The sequence below is a fragment of the Hippocampus bargibanti genome, linkage group LG06 (assembly GCF_051943395.1).
Source record: "Hippocampus bargibanti isolate YZ-2025 linkage group LG06, ASM5194339v1, whole genome shotgun sequence".
Lineage (NCBI taxonomy): Eukaryota > Metazoa > Chordata > Actinopteri > Syngnathiformes > Syngnathidae > Hippocampus > Hippocampus bargibanti.
In genome coordinates, this window is record NC_142739.1 from 19,144,552 (window position 1) to 19,151,168 (window position 6,617).

Sequence of the window (6,617 nt, forward strand, 5' to 3'; positions counted from 1 at the left end):
GGTTGTGACTTGTGGGACGATATTCAGAGTTACAGTAAAGTACCCCTAAAGGAAATCAAACCGAGTCAAGATCAACTTGAGAAAAGCAAAGAACCGAGTGCTGAAGAGACAGTAGGTTTCCTAAAAGACGAAAAAAGGCTCCAGAATATTTAAAGGAGTACATATGTAAAACTAAGTGTGATGGTGACAAAGCCGAAAATATTGACAATTTCTACAAGGTAACTTAAGGTCTACCTAGGACTTTTAAAGAGGCTATGCAATCTGAAAAGTCAAAAATGTGGGCTACTGCAATGGAAGAGGAGATGGAATCCCTGAAAGAAAATGAGACTTTCACTCTGACCCCACTACCAAAGGGCAAACAAGCAGTGAGAGGTCGCTGGGTGTATACGGTGAAAGAAAACCCAGATGGATCTGAGACTTGTAAAGCCAGATTTGTGGCAAAAGGATTTGATCAAGTGGAAGGAATTGACTACAAAGAGACATTTTAGCCGACAGCTAATATGACTTCCATTCGAGCACTGATGCAGGTGGCTGTGCAGAAGATCTCACCCTACACCAAATGGACGTGAAGACTGCATATCTCCATGCCCCAATGGACTGAATTATATTTGGAGCAACCAGGTCACTAACAGGAGAACGTTTGGTATGTAAGTTCAACAAATCACTGTATGGCTTAAAGCAGTCAGGGTGTAACTGGAACATGTTACTAAATAATCACCTCATAAAGAATGGTTTTATACAAAATGATGCAGATCACTGTGTTTACTGCAGAGAATCTGAAAAAGAAAAAATCATTCTGTTAGTGTGGGTGGATGACTTAATCATCGCGGCGAGTAACGATACCCTACTCAGTAAAGTAAAAGAAATGCTAAAAAGAAGGTTCAAAATGAAAGATATGGGTCCATGTAGACACTTCCTAGGTATCGATTTTAAACAAAGTAAAGGAGAGATCAAAATAACTCAAAAGAAACACATTGAGAGAATGTTGAGAAAATTTGGAATGGCTAAGTGTAAAGTAAGAAGCACCCCTTGTGAACAAAAATTGGACTTTAACAGTGAGGGTGAAGTTCTCAACTCATCAGGGTACAGAGAGATAGTGGGCAGCTTAATATACATCATGACATACATCATGACATGTAGACCTGATTTAAGATGGGTTGTTAGCAAACTCTCACAACACCTAGCTGAACTAAAACAGCAGCATTGGACTGCAGTTAAACACTTACTAAAATATTTAAAAGGTACTACAGATCAAGGGCTTAATTTCAAAAAATTTGAAAGGACGTTAAGACTAGAAGGATATAGTGACGCTGATTGGGCTGCCGATATAAATGACAGGAGGAGAACACCGGATATTATTTTAGTCTAACTAAGGAAGGTCCAGCTATATAGTGGAAGAGTAGAAAACAGCCAACTATGGCGTTATCAACTTGTGAAGCTGAGTATATGGCACTGGCTGCCACAACTCAGAAAAGTATTTACCTTGTCCAATTATTAAAAGGGATAGATAGCAGTATCCACCACGTACCAGTAAAAATATATGAGGACAATCAGGGGGCATAGCTTTGTCCAAAAACCCAGTGTGTAGGCAGAGAAGCAACCACGTAGATATTAAATATCATTTTGTATGGTCTGCGCACACTGAGGGGAAAATATCTGTAAAATATTGTCCGACAGAAAACATGGTTGCGGATGTTTTTACTAAGGCAGTGACAAAACTGAAACTTTCAATATGATTCAATGATATGATTCAAAAGATATTTGCTTGGAGAAATGTGAATATTTTGAAACTTGCAGAGTGTTGCAAATATGTAGGGTGTTTTTATTTTTACAAAAATGTATTTCTTGTTTCGATAGTTTTTGTTTTTGTTTGCTGCATGAAAATGTGAACATGTCTTTGAGTGTTGAGTATGCGTGTTTGAATGTTTGTGTGAGGCAAAAGACACGATTGGGGAAATTTCATGATTGATATCACCTGCGAAACGAGCTGATCATGTGATGCCCGGAAATTGTGAAGCCTTTTTAAGAGCATGCGCAGAATAATATGTTTGTTAAATCTTTGTTTACGTTTTGGACTTTCTGATACGTCATATCCTGCCTTCCCTTACATGATGTCACATCTACATTACGTCACATCCTATCGTGTCACACCCTGTGCGCCATATATAAATGCTCTCCCAGTTTTTCTCTCTCTCTCTCTCCTCTCTGGCTCCCTCCTTAGCTGACCTCCCACGATGTCTCCGCTGTCTTCAAGATTAAACCGACTTTCTGTTCAACACCTGGCTTCCTGATGATTTAACCATCCTCCGCTATCAACGCCCGTAGAAGCAATGAATCAGGGACGAACGATCAAAATAAACCCATTATTATTGGTGCCAAAACCCGGGAGACTTCGGGTCGTAGCTGATGGCTTCGAGAAGGGGGGAAGGAGTGGGCCATGTGTTGCTTCCAGTGAACGAAGCTCTTTTTCTTTCGAGAGTGTTCGGAAAGAGTGAGCCGTCCATGCCTTCTGGTGTCCGTCACTCAGGATTTTTTCACGGGTGAGTTGGCACCGCTAGCCTGCAGCTATGTGAATGTATTGTGGAATTCTTACGGCCAAAAGAATTCTAACTACGGTTAATCTGCGCATCGGTGAGCTTGAGGGCAGGTGAATGTGGTAAGGTAGACCAATTATAGCTGAGCTCTGTGGGTGTAGACTTACTACGCTACACTCTAATGCTTGTATGGGTTAAGAGTTGTATTCCGTGCGCTCGGCGGACGATAGGGGTTAAGACCGAGACCCACGCGCGAGGGCTGGCAAAAAATTGATTTATTAATTTGAAGCCGGACGATTATGTGTTCTTTTTTTTATTTAATTGCAGCTGCAATAGATCATGGATTACCATAACATTAATGCATACATCAACACCAGTGCGTTATCAGCACTGCTAGCCGTTGCTACGGGGTTTCCCAGGGGGTTTCATTGTCCGAGGGCAGTCCGTGGGGACATAGAGGGGTCGGCTGAGGGGGTGGGGGGGGGGGCATTTGGAGGAGCCGTCTGTCCGTGACTTGTGTCTTTTGTCTTATGTCTTCCCTTTTTGTGTGTTTCATTGTGTGCTTTTGTGTATGTGCGTGCATTGTATTTGTGTATTTTTGTGTATGTGCGTGCGTTGTGTGAGATTTGCTGTAACAAAGGGACGGGGGGAGAAGGGGGGGGGGTGCCCAGAGAGAGCGGGCAGCCCACTCCTCCTCCTTCTCTTCCCTAAAGGGGTGGGGGTAAATTCACAGCCGCATTCTAGGATCAGCAAATTGATTCGTTCGCTGAATAGGTAAATAAACGGAAATAAAATTAATAAGGTTTGCGTTAACATTTATAAACGTATTGTGCAATATCACAACTTCCAAGATGTACAACCCAGAGCACCTTGAGACACTATGCAAAAAGCTATCCATTCCATTAAGCCATCAACGACCATCACAAGGTAAATAAAATGACTTTATTTTACAGTACAGTTTATGTCTTTAATTATAATACATAGCACATTTATTATACATATAATAAGGCATATTTTGTGTAGTTTTAAGGCTTAGAAAATTAGAAAGTAGAAAATTATGATTTATGGGGACCTGGGAACCGATTATTGTCATTTTACTAGTTTCCTATGAAAATTCATTTTTGGGATACACACTTCGCCTTACACACTCTGTCTGGGAACCAATTAAATTCATAAGCCTAGGTATCACTGTATTGTGTAATTGATCAGCTACTGGATCTTCAATTCTGATACAGTACAGTTGATCAATGCTTTTTTCATGTTTTGTTCTTGACTTTCGGAAATAGATTGTCGATTGAGCAAACTGGTGGTGGTCCAGTGGTTAGCACATTATCCTCACAGCGTAGAGGTGCTAAGTTCAATTCCATCTCTAGTCTCCGTGCGTGTAGTTTGTATGTTCTCTGCGGGCCGGTGTAGGTTTTCTCCGGTGTGTTGCTTTGTACAGGCGGGTTCGGTAAATGATAGAACTTCTTCTTCTTTATTAGGACTGCCGTCTTGGTCGGATGGAGAAGGCAATTGACATGTTAGCCTCTCGTCGACTCTCGCACGACTGACTTGCAGAAGCGCATGCTCCTTTGTCCTATAGCCAGGCATCACTAGTCGAACAAGCAAATACGATTTGCTCATACCATTACATCTGAGTCCTCTGGTTTCCTCCATTCCAAAAAAACATGCATGGCAGGCTGATAGAATCCTCAAGCTGTCCCTAGGTGTGAGGGTGAGTGTGGATGCATGTTCGTCTCCTTGTGCCGGTACAGGGTGCCTCCCCTTAGTCAGCTGGCATTGGCTCGAGCGCCCCTCGGAGACCCTTGAGGATAGAGGCAATTTGTTGCCTATTCTCAATTCATTTTCATGACCACTAAGTGTTTTTGTTTAACGTTCCCCTTTTTACTATTTGATCATTAAATGCCAGGACGATGTTTCTTTTTAATTCTAAAAATCCATAAATATTTGGACATTCAAGTACTATGATTGATTTCTTTATTTTGGACCTGAGATGTGTGGTGAGGTTCATGTCTGCTGAGGCACTGATGTCATCACAGTCAGATCTACAAACATGAACTCCACAGAGTAGCGTATTCACCATTTGATTGGCAACAGTTAAACTGTTTTTGCTTAAAATGTCATGTCAGCATTTTTATATGTTTACAAACTGTAGTATAGAAAAAAATAATTAAAAAAATGTTCTTATCGTGTTACCTTTACTTATACATGAAGTCCAAGTCTCTCTGTCTCAATGGAGATCAATCCTGTTCCGATTGTATGTTTTCAGTCTTTTGTGCTGAGAATGACCGCTCCACTGATGCTGTAGCAGCTAGAACAGTGAGCACGAGCTGGAGCAACTTTGTCGCTTCAGGAATAGTTTCAATGAGATCCTTCTTGGCCAAAAAGCTGAGAAGCTGTCCAGGAGATTTACATTCATCCCTCACCGTTTGTGAGCAATACAGTCCAGTGTTGGTCTTCCTTTAATTATTATCTCCTGCTTTGATTGAAAGTTCAGTTTAGAAAATTCTTTCAATTTAGATATGTAATCCACCAGTCTGAAAATAAGGCCAAGCAACATGAAAAAATGACAGGATGGTTGCACTTAACTTGCTAACTGTAGCTTGCTGTCACTAATTCTATTATTCATAGCCGAGGAATCGCAAGAAGAATCTCTAATCACCAGCGCCCCCTGTCATGAGGCAGGACAACTGTGTGCCTCACGTATGCACACAGTTTTGATAAAAATAGAATAAAATTAACACTGTAGTACAGTGTTTATAATGTACAGTGACTATACAATATATACACCAGCTAAACTGTAGAAATGTAGTTCATATACTAAAAGCTTTTGAACACTTTAATAGCGATATACAGAGGGACAGCAATGCGGTCTCACTGCAGAGCAAGCCAGCACAGTTACCATAGTGATTGTGCAATCCATGGTGAGGCACAGCCGGCTGCTGCCTCACCGCTCGTCTCGACTTAGTATTTGAACGGTAAAAATGTGAAAATTCAGCGATTTTGAAAAAAAAAAAACAATCAAAAAATGGTGAAGTTAAATTGAAAAGAACATTAAAGTACAAATCACTAAATAAATATAACTTTAATTTATTTTGTCATTTGATATTTCCATGATGACAGGTGAGGCAAAGCCTCACCTGCCTCCTCTGACTGCACGTCACTGTTTCAGACCCTAAAAGGAAAAATGAGGCAGATGGTAAGAATTGAGATGGTGCCCAGAGACCAGGAGCAATACAAGGTAAGCAGTGGCATAGTGAGTTTCTGAGTGAGGGGGGGGATGGACATGTCCTCGTCCCATGTGTGCATTTTTTTAAATGGGAGAGTATGACTTTGTGCTGCCAAATGCAGTGGTTTGATGTTCTACCTTTGAAAATGTCATTGTAAAGACTGTGATACATTATTTGTTCTGTATTTGTTCAACACTTATATATCATTGTATTAGGTCTTTAAAGTGTCAATTCATGAAGATGCACCTCTTCAATTTACGAGGCCTAAGAATCGCATCAGAAGCTACTAATGGGAAATGAGTTTCTTGTATACGTTTATTCGTACATTCAACCTTTGATTGTAGCACTTTTGGTAGGATAAATACTGATTACACCTGGTAATCTCACTGAGGATACCATTCATTCTATTTATATAAAAATTGCTTGAAACAGAAATAAGGAATATTGATAAATGCGGCATTGCTCTGAGCCTCTGCAAGGAGTGTGGTCATGAAAGCCACACTTCTGAAACAGGCAGTGCTGTAGGATAGACAAATACTGTTCACCAAACATTGCTGTGATAACAACTTGCACAATAACACTGTTACATTGAATATTCTGCCATGGGCAAAAATGCTTCAGTTTTGACACTGAGAAGTTGTCATTTTACAGGGATCGATTTGAGTTGAACTGATTCATAATTGAAAGTGTGTCTCTGTTTAACTTCAGAGTATTAATTTTGAACAATAATCACAATAATGCAGCTCAACACCACCACAAACTACAATTTCACTTTTTGAGAGGGTTTATCCATACTAAAATCTCTGATTGAAGGTATAACATTTGATATGTTATTGGATCTTTAACCTTG